The sequence below is a fragment of the Panthera leo genome, chromosome C2 (assembly GCF_018350215.1).
Source record: "Panthera leo isolate Ple1 chromosome C2, P.leo_Ple1_pat1.1, whole genome shotgun sequence".
Taxonomy (NCBI): domain Eukaryota; kingdom Metazoa; phylum Chordata; class Mammalia; order Carnivora; family Felidae; genus Panthera; species Panthera leo.
Window position 1 is genome coordinate 88,139,843 of NC_056687.1, and position 15,321 is coordinate 88,155,163.

A 15,321-nucleotide genomic window follows, 5' to 3' on the forward strand; every position below is an offset into this window, starting at 1 on the left:
CTCTTACAGTAGTCCTTCAGATTAACTATTAATATATCCCTGTTCAGAAGAGTTGTCACTTGCCTATAGTCAGCTAGTTAACCATGCGTGTGGGGTTAAAATCCATGTGTTCTGGATTTGAAATTCTTTGCTTTTTCCCTACAGGAATCTATGTTCAAAAAGTGGTGGGATGAAGGCAAAAATGTGGTTGGAATAAGATGATAGAACATAGAGTCCCTCACTCGGTCAAGTATCAGAGTGGTTAGAAGTAGCTTTTTCAAAATAGAGATTCCCAGGATCTACTAAGATCGAGTGAATCCTCAATGGTTTTTTAAAGGCTCCAGGGTGACTTAGATACATCCTCTGTATGGAATAGGGTTAAGCAATTCCTGAAATGAAGTATTAACAAAATATTTCAATTATATTGTATAGAAAGACAAGGACACTTGTCCTTGGAGAGGGTGAAAATATAGCCATAGGAGGGGAATTACATGTGAATTCCACAGAAAGAAGAAATGAAATTTAAGGCTGGGAAAATAGGTAATAATTTATTAATCTTGGTATCATAATATTATTTCTCAGAAGTTAACTTTAAATGACTTTTGGCTACTTCAAAACATGAACCTCAGAGGGTTATAATTTACTACCAGTGAAGCTATTCAATAGAATGGGCTATTGAAGGTAATTTCTAAATAGGAGTTTCAGAAATTGAGTGATGGCGACTTTGTGTAGTTTCTTAAAGAGGCTAGGGTTTACTTGTATAGATCTGACACAGGTTTCAAAAGAGCTTTTTCTTTTATTTCTTTCTTTTTAAGATTTTAATGCTTATTTATTTTGTTAAATTTTAACAAATAATATATATCTTATGTATCTCTTTCTCAAAAAGCTTATTAAAATAATAAGCTTCCCCCCCATTGATTTTAATTGGAGAAGTAATCTCATAAAAAGGAAATGTAAAATATCTTATAACAATTCTGAGGACCTCTGGTTCCATGCTATAATTTCCCAGCTGAAAGTTACTAATTTATGAAGTTCCTATACTGAAACTTTACAAATCAAGATATGCATATTAGGATGTGCTGTAGGTGCACTGGTGGTGGCTCATTGTGTCAAAGTCTGAGAAATGGATGCACGATATGTTCTACAGACATCCAGGAATCCCCATCCTCTGTGAGAGCAGCATCCAGAGACATTTGGGGAAACTGGACTATGAGGAAGCCCATCAAAGCTGCAAACAGTGCAATGAATACAACAAAAGCCAAAGTGCCTTAGTAGTCTTTTTGTTTTGTTTTGTTTTTAAGTTTATTTTTCAGAGAGAGAGTGAGCACAAGCAGGGAGGGGCAAAGAGAGAGAGGGAGAGGAGAATGCCAAGCAGGCTCCACGCTGTCAGCAAGGAACCCTATGTGGGGTTTAAACTCACAAACCATGAGATCATGACCTGAGCCTAAATCAAGAGTGAGTCGGTTAACTTACTGAGCCACCCAGGCACTCCTTAGTAGTCTTTCTGGTGGAAGTCTTGAGATTTGTTGTTCAGGGAGCTCTATCATGTCATAAAAACATGAGATAGACCATTTTGATGGATTATTTCTCTTTGCAGAAAGACTTAATGTGGCATTCTTGTCCTTTCTACTGTTTCTTCTTCAGATGGTTCCAAGTCACCTTTAGTTTTTAGTTCACATTTTTCTTCTTCAGCATCTGCCCAGGAATAGGTGCTTATAAATCCTTGTAATGAGGGATGGTGCTCTCTTTGTTATGATCCCCCAAAACGCCAACTGTTTGACCATCCCCGTCACCATTCCTGAATTTCCAATATTTCTGGGTAAAGAGATGATGGTCACTCTTCAAAGAGAAAATGGCTTGATGTTTAAAAAAGTTGAACTTTTTTTTGAACTTGGCAGTCATCTTCATTGACAAGAAAGTTAAAAGACCTTTCATTTTGCAAAAGAACCCATTTTGGTTCTTCCAGTTCAACATGCTTTTTGGCATACATTATTTTTCAGATTTTCTCCCTGCTGAGTCATCATTTCGACTGCTTTACTAACCTGGCTTGCCTGATCAATAGCTCCCAATATCTAAGCCCTCCTGGCTTTTCATGCTGTACACTGGCTAAGGAACATTATATTCTTCTCCAGCTTCTTAATGATTTCCTGGGCCTGGCTGTCATCTTCACAGAACAATGTTAAAGACTCTAATAGACATTTAGGTATGTCTGTCTTCAGATTTTCTTCTGTCCAGTCACAGGACCTTCCTTCAAACTCCACTACTTTCTCCAAGGTAAACCAGTTGCATTATTGCTGGAAAACAATAATCTGAGAAATTTGGCCTTCACCTCCTTCTCATTAGCAGAAGTGTTGTCACTAAGATTTTTCCTATTTTTAAAACGTGTTTAAAATAGTCACAAAACTTCATGTTAAAGTGAATTATTAGGGCTTAATTTATAATTTAAAATGTATCCCCATAGTATAAAATAACATAAGGTTGAATAGTCCATTAAAAGGAAATAACAGAAATTTGGCATTATAATTAAGAGATAGTTAACATGTTTAAGAGGTCAGGGTTTTATTCTGTATATATCAAACAGTTTAAAATATATAAAATATGACTTATAGGTGCCGGAAGCCGAGCTATCCAACCAGCCTGATGGCAGGGCCCGGGCGGTGGATGGATCGGGACTGCAGGCGGCCCACCGACAGTGAAGCTTCTTGTACTCCTGCTTTTATGTAATTTGGCCTTAATAAAAGTACCTGGGGAATTGTCTGTTGGGGAATTGCCCTCGACAGGCCCCCTGGGAAAAGTACCATTGGGGAAGGAAATAAGGTTCCGCAAGGAAATTGTGCAGCCCTGCGTTTAGCCCTTTCCACCCTCTATAAAGACTCCTCTACCTAAAGGAAGGGTAGCCTCATACGTTTGCCAGCAAAGGAGGAATAAATGGATTTAAAAGCCCCACTCCGGCAACAAAGGAGTGTATCTATGGGCACAAGTTACTCCACCCCTAGACCCACTTGGCCCCCAGAAGGCGTTCCAGATGATGATTGAACCTAGTAGGTTAAGGTACAGAATGGTTCATTAGTTCCTAGGTGCATTGTCTTTCTGAGAATGCATAAGGCGTGGGTTCCTAAGGCCCTCTTGGCCCTCTCCTGGCACCTCGGACTGAGGCGAATACTTTTGTTCCTCAGGCCACAAATGGTTCAGGGAAACAACTAAGAGGTCATGTCCCTGTAACTGTTCCACTTGAGATGTTGAGAGATAGATGACCTTTCATGAAAACAGCAAAACAAATGTTTTATAGATTATAGATAAATATAGATACATAATGAAAGTAATGTAAGAAATTAATCAATAAGCAAAGGGCAGGAGGGAGCATTATGAGAAAATAACCATGTTATTCCTTAGAGGGTGATTACATATAGGAACATTTTTAGAATTAGGTAATGCCAGAACACATAGATGATGCATGCTACAAGGAAATTGCTAACAAATATAATGCCACATTTGCCACAATAAAGTGGCCAGTTCAACACACTGCTGTTGTCTGTGTCCACTTTTATTTTTATTTTTTATTTTTTTTTTCACTTTTTCGCTGATGCCATTCATCCTTCGGGAACCCCTGGACCTGCTGGAGCTGGACTCCAGCATAGAGGGCTTCAGGTCTGGGAAGGTTTTTAGCCCTCTAATCCAACTGCCCATCTTTTAATTGTAAATCTTTTGAAATATCCTTGTAAGAGAGGAGACAATGTGTGATGAAATAATCCACTAATGGAAATCTCATTGTTTCTTGAGAAGCGCACTCAATCTGGATACAATCCTGATATAAAAACATTTCTTCTTTTGAGATGGAATCTGGCTTCCTAATCATTGTTATCTGTTCAACTCCCTAAGACCCTATAAACAAGGTCATCTCCCTTTGCCACATTCCAACCATCAGAGGTCTAGTGACTAAAATGTTCATTCCTCTTTAGACTAATCATCTCCATTCCTATAGTTGCTTTTCATATAGCATTATTTCAAGTCACGTCAGCATCCAGGAGGTGCTCTTTTGCAACCATTTTAGTTTCTCTATATTCCTTTCAAATGTGTGTATCCACAAGCATTTTAAAATTCAACAACGTATATACTTCTCATTATATGGTGTCATAGTGATGGAGTCTAATGTAGTAGAAGGACTCCTCATTAGTCTAGATAGGATAGTTTTTTATTATTTCTCCTTTGATGTCTCTCTTCCCCTGTTGGACTTTTAGCTCTTTGATGTAAGGGAATATAGCTCTGTCTTGGCCCTCATTCTGTTTTCCATGCTTAGCATAATGCCTGTCTGATGCATAGTGTTCTATAAGTATCCATTAATTGAATGGATGGATGGATGGATGTTAAGGTGTGTGGCATCATTTTTATTTTAATTCCATAATAAATTATTTACCTGTGGTTTCAGCAGGGCTCTGATATAAACTAGTTTATGATAGTATCTCATAACTATTTCCTTCAAGAGCTATAAAATCTTTCTAGCATGACTTTTTACAAAGGAGAAACATTATACATCAAGAGGCTGTATCCTAGAGGATAAGGTGATTCGATTCTGTGAGTCTGACCTGTGGAGCATCCAAGTTATTGATGGATATTTTTCCTTGTGAATTCTTTTATTGATTTCACCCTTTGGAAGGAGGTGAAGTGTTAGGCAATTATTGATCTGAAATAGGCTTGATAATAACATGCCCTCAACATCTTAATCAAGATTATGGATCAAGAGATTTCTGAGAGGCTGATCAATACGCAAATAGAATGGAATTGGAATATACTGTGAACACTGGAATCTTGATCCAAATTGATCTCAGCAGATGGAATTGTGATGCAGTTTCTTCCTTTTTCATCGAAGGTCGAGAGAAGATAGAAGAAGCCATAAATTACATAGCCTGACTTGGAAACAAGAGCTTGTGGCAGACCAGAAGCTATAAGGCATGTACAAGAAGGGGAGTAGATAGGATGCTGCATTAGGCAGTTTGGTCTTCAGCAATATAGTCTTAAGGGCTATTGAAGAAAGTACTGCAGGACCTCTCTGAAAGAACCTCATCCCATACAGCAGCACAGGATCAAACAAGTGAAAGAGATATGTAAAAGCCTAGAAGTTTTTGCTAATGTTGAGAGAAGAAATACTATCTTAGGCTGCATTAATAGAATAGGGAGGTGGTAGTTCAGTTTGGAATTTTATGTTCCTTACAAGGTGTCATTGTTTTAAAAGCAAGATTGAAAACCAATATATCCCAAAGAGTAGCTGAGATGGAGAGGATATTTTGGATTTTATCAGCTGAAGAAAGACCAAGGAAATTAAGACACTGGTTCTTAACTTGGCATGTGCTTCAGAGTCATTTTAATTTTTTATTTTTAATACACATACAGATACCCCTCCTCCTAAGCATTCTTACTCTTTAGATCTGGAATAGGGAGAGGATATGCATTACCCCCCTGCCCCTCCCCAAAGTTTTACAGACAATTCAAATGTATACCTCTGACTGCAAATCATCAAATTAGGAATAGCTTAGAGAAGAAAGTTAAGAGGGATAGGACTGTCTACAATTGTAGAGATGACAGAGTTTTACTCCCTGAACCTCCTGGGAAACCGGTTAGTGAATTCCCATCTGGGGTCTTTTGCTAATTCCAGAACTGACAGCTAAGCGTTGTGGCCATGCTCTTTAGGTAACTGTGTCAGTTGAGTGGGCTGGCTGCGATGGATATTGCTGGCACAGAATCACTATGCTGTTTTCTCCTATGTTCTGCAACCAGATGCTGAGAATGGATTTTCTTCTTTCCTTTCTCTCCCTCCTTGAACATTCATCTTGTACCAGGGGAGCCCAGGCCTTGGGGGATGGGGGTGGGATGAATCTGAACTAGCAGTGGGGCTTAGATAGGGCCTGACCTTAGTTTGTATGTGGTTCATAATTCAGCAAAGATATGAAATTCAGTGACTCTTACTAAAAGTCTTTAGTAACTCTCTTTTTCTCTCTTTATCCGCCTGTCCCCCCTCTTTTCTTTTCTCATTATTGCCTCAATGTCAGTTTTCCAAACAGGCTTTACTCATTACAAACATTCGCCACTCTTCTGTCCTGCCATCTTGGCCATTGTGCTTGAAAAGTAAGATAATAATATGCTTCTAAAACTCTGCAAGACTCCCTATTTATTACAAAGTAGGTAAAATTAGTCACCTGTGTCCATGACTTCACTCTTTTCTCTCTGTTCACTATGCTTTACTCTCCTAATTTGGTAATTCCTGCCTGAATAGATTTTTCTAGTTGTGTTTGTGGTTATCTGACTTTGAAAAAGAAGGAAGATAAAGCAGGTTCAGCTGTACTGATAATTTCCTCTTAAATTTTCTCTCCTTGGAAAAAGAATGGCAGAGGTCACATCAAGTTTAGTTTAGAACATGAGTATGTTTTGTCTCATAAAACATAGCATAGTCCAAACCTAATTATGCTCTAGTATTTGAGACCTCTCTAGAAAAGGTTTTGTTTGCTTGAATTTTGCCAAAGGTTGTCTTCCTAGGTAAGCTACATCAGTTGAGATAGTAACGTAACATCCCTGGGAGAAAGGGACATCTTGGATCAGATCTGCTTATTACACAGGGTCAGAGGAAGTTTGGAGGTGAAATGGACTCCTCACATTTTGTGTCTTTGGAGGAGGCTCTGAGACCCTACTATAACCTGTCACTTCCCCTAAAAGGACAAGACACACCTGAAAATATAGGCTCAGTGAAGTCAACTAGTTCATCAAAGAATATTTTGTGTCCCCTCTGTCATTTAGTCCATCCATCCTGAGGAAGGAGGAATGCCCAGCCACCCACTCTGGGACCAGTGAGATGAAAATAGGGAAGCAGGTATCTGGTTACTTTATCTGTTCCATGTTTTTCTGTGGCAGAGAAATAAATAGCCCCTTCCTTACCACTCCCCTCCTTATTTTAGAATACATAGGATTTTTTTTATAATCCAGTACTTAATTCCTCAAGTGGTAAACTAGCCTCCTGCACTTTTCCTTTAAGAAAAGTGCTAACAGCAGTTTTTCCCATTTCAGGAAATGGTACTTTTCTGGATATGTTTATTTGGTATTTTTCTTAGTCATGTTTACATATTAAACCTCTCATTTAAAAAAATAGAAGCTCAGTCTTTTATTAAAGAAATTTCAGGGGCACCTGGGTGGCTCAGTCGGTTGAGCGTCCGACTTCGGCTCAGGTCATGATCTCGCGGTCTGTGAGTTTGAGCCCCGCGTCGGGCTCTGTGCTGACAGCTCAGAGCCTGGAGCCTGTTTCAGATCCTGTGTCTCCCTCTCTCTCTGCCCCTCCCCTGCTCAGGCTCTGTCTCTTTCTCTCTGTCAAAAATAAACATTAAAAAAAATTAAAAAAAAAAAAGAAATTTCAGACATGGTGGACTCTGGTGTGGCTAGTGGGACTGTGGGATATGCTTTGGAAACTGTGGTTGTGTCAGGGCTTCTACATTCATACCAAGAGATATGATATGATATGATATGATATGATATCAGAGCAGATTTTTACATTAAATATCTCTGTCACTCCTGAATTTTTCCCAGCTAAGACCTCTGATACACATAGCAGTTTCCCTTAAAATCATGTTAATGACTTCAATCACTCACCACTAGCTTCATGTCTCTATTGGAAATGTCACCCTGACAAATCTATCTCATCATTTCCAAATGATTGATCGAGACCTTTCATATCAGTGAGGTCAGAGTGCATAGTGGTTTGGGTTTGGGTCTTAAAGTCAGAAGAACCTAGGCTTCAATCCTAACCTCTACACTAATTAGAATGACCTAGGACAACTTACTTAATCTCCACGATTCCCAGATTCCTTACCTATAAAAGGGAGATGATGATGCTCAGCCCACAGAGGAAACGACGCTACCTGCCTTAGAGTAAGCAGCAAATAAATGATGGCTCATATTTTGATAGTTGCCTTACTTACTAACCTGATGTTCTACTTGCTCCAGACTCTCTTCTCATTAGTTAAGCTAAGGCATTAAAAGCCATAGTAATGATGATTATAACAGTTATTGATAATAATTATAATTTATTCATATTTACTAAGTGATAAATTTATGTGTATAATCTGGCATGTAATAAATATTCTTACCCCTATGTTTCATAGCAAAGCTGAAAATGAAGTCTGAATATTCTAAATATAGTTCACACTCACCACCCCCCACTACCCAAAAGAAATCTCTACTGGTTTTGAATTTCAATCCTTTCTTTCTCTTTTCTTGATTAAACTTGTGGTTTGTTTTTTTTTTTTTCCACAATGAATGCCATAAAAAAAATCTAACTCTGTGACATAGAAGTGGAAAAGGTAACTTTAGGGGATGATTTAAGCTGGAAACACATTTGTTTATAGCACTCACATTATCCCAGGGCATCCTGGACAGAATGAGTGCTGCCTCAGGCCACTAGCTTCTCAGGTATTCATTAATCCTGAAGAAAGCTTCAGGTTTAGGCCATTACCGCTTAATTACAGTTTGTGATTACTGGCACATTCTTTAGTGACCTTATTCTACATGCTGGCCTGTTCATTCACTAGAGAATCCATGCAGCTGGAAATTTTGGCTGACTAGAAAGTATAAATGGGGATTTTGGGGGGGGCTTGAATTGAAACCATTCTTGCTGAAATGTCAACACATTTTTCTCTCATCTGGATATGGTTAATCATGGTGCTTGCTTTGATATACTTTTTCCATAAGCTGCGCTTTTGAGGTGTGCCTGAACTTATCAAAATGCTATTTTAAAGCCGAGCTTTGAGCAGAAGTGCTTGTCTATCATTATTTACCCTTTGTGGCCATAACAAGAGAGGTTGCTTATGAACAGTTCAGCATTTTAGAGCTTGCAGCCTAGGTACCATCCAAGACTAGAAGAAACTGGAAGGAATTTTAATTCGCTGATTACTCTAAGAATAATATTGTTCTATAATCGAAGGGAAGGAAGCCTAATCTAGGAGCAAAGAGTGCTTGGCTAGGAACTGGAAAATCTGACTGGATTCTCTGCTTAACTGCAATTGATTTGGGGGCAAAATAGTTTCACTTATAAATAACTAGTGAGTGTTTTTTTATGGGCCACACACTGAGGAAGGTATTGTGAATACCAAAGTCTATGGGGCGTGGGATAGTATTTTCCCTTTGTTCCTATGACACCGTCCCCAATGTATGATAATTATATAAGCAAAAGAATGTGGCCAGGCTCCAATAACATTATATTTATGAACCATAAAATTTGATTTTCATATAATTTTCTGTATGTCATGAAATACCACTTTTCTTTTTTTTAAGTTTATTTATTTATTTTGAGAGAGAGAGAGAGAGACAGAGAGAGAGCGCACAAGCAAGGGAAGGGCAGAGAGAGGGAGAGAGAGAATCCCAAACTATGAGATCATGACCTGAGCCAAAATTAAGAGTCAGATGCTTAACCAACTGAGCCACCCAGGTGCCCTGAAATATCGCTTTTCTTTTGACTTAAGACACTTTAAAAATGTAAAAACTATTCTTAGGTCATAGACCATTCAAACAGCAGTATAGATTTGGCCTATGGGCTATAGTTTACCAACCACTGATATATACCACAAACAAAATAAACAATAGCATGATCATTGTTGGCAGTAGATTTTCTGGGTTTTATGGGAGCATGTAGAACTCTTGGGTATCTGAGTCTTTCCTAAGGGATGAGTTACATGATAGGACTGAAAGGATAAGTCTGTTGGGACCAAAAAGAAGGGTATGTGTGAAGGCCCAGAAACAAGAGAATAAATACAATAAATGAATGACTGAAATACAGAATATAAGAAATAAATACAAAATAAAAAAAAAAAAACAGTGATAAATGTATGGTCTGCTTAATTGTGCAGGGACCATATTTTGAATAGCTTTATGTGCCATATAAAGATTTTGGAGCAACAGGAAACTTCTGGAAGGTTTTTAATAAGCAAGGACAAAATTAAATTTCAAGTTTAAAACATCTCTGAGGATACACATGGAGGATAGAATAGACATGGCTGTGCCTCAATATGACTTTATTTACAAAAATAGTGGCAGATCAGATTTAGCCTTTGGGCTTTCATTTGCTAAACCCTGCTGTAGAGTCAGACAGCTTGATTGAAATCTTGTCCCATAAATATTTTTTTTTTGCAAATTGCTATTTTTTTTACTATTTTCTGTTCAACACTTCTTTTCCTTCAAAAAAATCCATCAGAAATCCATAAATATCTTAAATGAAGAGTGGAAAAACTTCATTTGCTATGTTGAAAGAAAGCACTAACTCTGGGAAGATATTGAGACAACAGCTACTTTATTTCATTGCATTGAATGTTAACTCCCAGGGATTTGTCCTTCCATAGAGGAATTTGTCCCCTCATTAGTTCTACTGTCCCCTTTCCTGCACATCTGTATCCTGATTTCCAGCTTATGCTATTGAGCTTCCTCTGTGACCCTGGTTATGTTTACTTGAGTTATAAGATGCCCAGCTAACTAACTTAAAACCTAGCCTTAGTCTTCCAATTTCAGTGACTTCAAATGCAAGTAGAGAATGGCAAAGACTGTCTGCCAGACTACTTAATTTTAAAGGCTTCTTACTCACTTTGATACAAGAAAGAACAATTTCTCTAGTGGTAAGATCTCAAAAACAATCTTGAATATAAACGTGTATAAGAAAAAAATGACAAAGAATGGTAGTGCCAGTGAAAATGCTGACAAAGGTGAATATGAATAAACTCTATAGAAGTAAAGACCTCCTTTTCAGCAAAGGATTCAACACAAATATCCAGAGTTGAAAGTTCAGCAATAGAAAGAGAAATTAGAAATTTGAAAAATCATGAACTCATTGACATGCTTGGCATTCTGAAAAAATTGTATGATTATATATTTTTTTTTAAATAAGAAGTGGGGAACACCTGGGTGGCTCAGTTGATTAGGCATCCAACTTTGGCTCAGGTCATGATCTCCAGTCTGTGAGTTTGAGCCCCTCATCAAGCCCTTTGCTGACTGCTAAGAGCCTGGAGCCTGCTTCAGATTCTGTATGTGTGTGTGTCTCTCTCTCTGCCCCTCTCTCACTTGTGCTCTGTCTCAAAAAAAAACAATTAAAATAAATAAACATTAAAAAATGTTAAAATAAGAATTGGGTTAAGCATCCAACTCTTGATTTTGGTTCAGGTCATGATCAGTTCATGAGTTCAAGCCCCATGTTGGGCTCTGTGCTGACATTGAGGAGCCTGCTTAGAATTCTCTCTCCCTTTCTCTCTATCCCTCCCCTGCTCATGTGCACTCACTCTTTTCCCTCTCAAAATAAATAAGTAAACATAAAAAAAATGAAAGAGAGAGGGGTGCCTGAATGGCTCAGTCAGTTAAGTGTCCAACTATTGATTTTGACAGGTCATGGTCTCATGGTTGGTGAGATCTGCATCGGGCTCTGTGATGACCGTATGGAGCCATCTTGGGATTCTCTCTCTCCCCTCTCTCTGTCCCTCTCCCACTAGTGTTCTCCCTCTCTCTCAAATTAATAAACATTAAAAAAGAAAACCCAAGGGATCTTTTCAAGGTAAATCAATATATGAAATGTGTAGTGGATAGACCCCAACGGGGTTGCAGGGGGGGTGGGGAACACAACCTGTGTTATAGTCCAGTATCTGCAGTTAACCAGACGCTATTTGACTTTGAACAGGTATTATGATGTCATATGAAATGAGAAAAAAGAGGGTATCGTGTTTTCTCCCCCTGCATTTGCTCCCTACTTCTGCCAGCTTATCGCCCCAGAAGAAATCTGGACTTAATCAAGGCAGTTTTCTCCAACATTAGTCAATATGTATACTTAACAATATTATAACAACTATAAAAGCAGTAATTATTCTTAAACTGATCACTCCAAAAATTGATAAGAAATCATATGTGGATTTGAAGACTCATATAGATGAAAATTCTTCCAAAATTGATCTTTGGACTTTAATTCCAATCAAAATTCTGGCAGGTAAGTTCTGCTTCTGAAAGCTGCAAAGGAATGTTGCTCCCATCCTAGCAGTAAGAGAAAGCCAGTGGTTTACAAATTTATCATTTAGCTCAAAGCCATCAGAGTGCTGATGTCACAAGACAAAAAAGAAACCTGACTTCTGAAAAGTGACAGATCCCTTAGCATGAGGAGGACAGACACAGACCTATCAACCTTGGCCAAAGCACAGGAAGAATATGTGGCTACCACAGAAGTATATAAGAAAAAAGTCAGTTGATACTGTAAATACTTTTTTTAAAATTTCATTTATTTGTTTTGAGAGAGAGAGAGCAGGGGAGGGACATAGAAGGAGAGAGAGAGGGGGAAAGAGAGTAAAAGAGAGGGAGAGGGAGGGAGAGGGAGAAGGAGAGAGGGAGAGAATCCCAAGAAGGCTCCTCACTGCCAGTACAGAATTTGATGCAGGGCTTGAACTCCAAGATCATGACCTGAGCCGAAATGAAGAGTTGGATGCTTAACTGACGAACCACCCAGGTGCCCCATATTGTACATACTTAAAAGGCCAAGAGTGGGTAAAGATTTCGGTTTAGAAAAACTGAGAGCCACAGGCACAGGGGAGTTTGGCCTCACTCACAAACTCTTCTCCACGAGTGTCATCAAGTGCTCACACAGAGTAGGTTCAGGGCAAGAGAGCCCCTCCCTACCTCTTGACCTGTGATAGGGTAGATGTGCAGGAGGTGATTAGATGCCACTGACTGACAGGCAAAAAACAGTACTTACTTCACAAGATCCTTCATCTGAAACAAAAGAAGTCTGAAGCCATGAGGAGGGTCAATTCATCCAGAAGATATAACCATCTTAAGTGTTTATGTACTCAATTACAGAGCTTCAAATATATTTTTAAAACCTGATAGAACTCTCAAAATAAAAAATAGACCAATCTATAAAGATAGTCAAAGATGTCAACACTCCTCCATCAATAATTAACAGAAAAATAGACAGAAAATCAGAAAAATTATGGTAAGTATCTGAAATCTGTAGTAAGACTGTAGAGATCTGAAAAGTTCATCAACTGCCTAATTTAATGGACTCTTAGCAACCCATTTCATAACATCACCACACACATTCCATTCAAGTGCTTGCAAAACATTTACTGAGATCGAACATTTTTTTGGTTATCAAAGTATGATAAATCTCAATAATAGGCTTATACCAGAGACAAATAACAAAAAATATAAAAATTCTCACATATCTGAAAAGTAAACCATATATTTTGAAATAACTTTTGTATCAAAGAGGGAATGCTCAGAGTCATTTGAAAATAGTTTAATTTCATGAAAAAGCACAACATATCAAACTTTAGGGTATACAGCTAATGCACTGTCTATAGTTTTCTCTATATAAAAAATAGAAATAATATAAACAATAGAAAATAAATATTAGAAAAGAAGAAAGATTTGAACTGAAAAATCTAAAGTTTCACCTTAAGATAACAGCAAAACAAAAGCAAACTAAATCGAAAGCAAGCAAAAGAAAACATGTAATAAACCTAAAAGATGAAGTAAAAGTAATTCAAAACAAGAAAATAGAGAAAATCAGTGAACCAAATGCTGGTTCTTTGAAGAGATCAAATTGATAAACTTCCAGATACAGATGACAAATATCAGGAAAACAAGAATATCAGTGTGGATCACAGACCTTGAGGTTATTAAAAAAAATTATTAACACATTTATTTAAATCCATTTGATGGCATAGATTAAAAGGACAAATTTCTAAAAGGTCACAATCTACCAAAGTTAATTCAAGAACTAGGTAACTTAAGGGGTGCCTGATTGGCTCACACGGCTGAGCATCTGACTCTTGGTTTCTGCTCAGGTAATGATCCTGGGGTTGTGGGATGGAGCCTGGCATCAACTCTGCACTGGGTGTGGAGCCTGCTTGAGATTCTCACTCTCTCCCACTGTCCCTCTCCTCTGCTCATGCTTTCTCTCTCTCTAAAATAAATAAAATGAAAAAAAAAAACCCAACAAGAATTAGATAACTTAAATGGTCTTCTGTTTAAGATAACCTGTGCACAAAGAAAATTCTAAGTGAGATGGCTTCACTGATGAATTCTACCGAATGGTTATAGGCTACAAAAAAATTCTCTAGATAACTGAAGGAGGAATACTTCCAAATTTATGAGGCCAGTGCTACCCAAAGACATGACAAAAAAAGAAAACTACAATATTCAATATTCCTCATAAGCATAGGTGCAAAAAAAACCCCTTGAGAATAAATAGCATATTTTGTGAGCAGAAAATGTTCTCAAAGGAGATCTTGGTGTCTGGAGCAATTTTCCAACCTCAATCAGCTCGAAACCCCTAAGAATCAAGGGAGGAGTTCAGACTTCGACTTCAAATTCTATTTGCTAATTTTGTCTCTAATCTCATTTCCCCAAACAGATTGTAAATACTTTGTAAATACCACGAAATTGGAGATCATATCTTCTACTTAAGTTTTTTCCACTAGCATAGCAATTAGGTATTTAATTAATGTTTGTTCAGTAGTTTGAGAGACACAAATGTAGAAATCAATTGTATCTGTCCAACAGATAAATTGACTGCACACTGAGATTTTGATACTGAACTTAGTCTGACAGTTATCTTGGGCTTGCTAATGGCAGCTTCTCTCTCTCAATACATAAAGCTTCCAGTGCAAACTTTTAATACATCTTCAAAATGCATAGAAATAAAATGTAGCAGAATAAATTTCACAAAGTAATACCAGCAGAATACCACCCAGATCCCCAAAATCCTCTTCTGTCCCCTTACAATTTAGTGCCAGGCCTCTAAGAATAACCAGTTTCCTGACTTTTAACACCTTAGGCTAATTTTGTCTGCTTTTGAAACTTTTATCAATAAAATCGTAACATATGCACTCTTTCGGGTCTAGCTTCTTTTCCTCTTCATCAGATTTACCCACTTTGTTATATATAATTATAGTTTGTTCATTCTCAATGCTGAATAGTATTTATTTGTTACATAAATACTATTTATCTAGTCTACTATTGTTAGATAGTTGGGTAGCTTCCAATTTGGAGATATTATGAACAGTGTCATTATAAACACTTGTACATGTCTTGTGGGGTATATATTGATATATTTCTATACGGTTTAATTAAAAATTTTTTTTTAAATATAATTTATTGTCAAGTTAGCTAACACACAGTGTATATAGTGTGCTCTTGGTTTTGAGGGTAGATTCCTGTGATTCGACACTTAGAGACAACACTCAGTGCTCATCCCTACAAGTGCCCTTCTCGATGCCTATCACCCATTTTCAAAAGTTTATTTATTTTGAGGTGTGTGTGTTGGGGTGGGGGGGAGAAGCA

The 15,321-nt window shown here is 37.7% G+C and overlaps 1 pseudogene; it reads right to left on the bottom strand.

Moving 5' to 3' along the window:
- Window positions 1-1,034: 1,034 nt before the first annotated feature.
- LOC122229300 overlaps window positions 1,035-15,321 on the bottom strand; it is a 44,331-nt pseudogene continuing 30,044 nt past the window's right edge.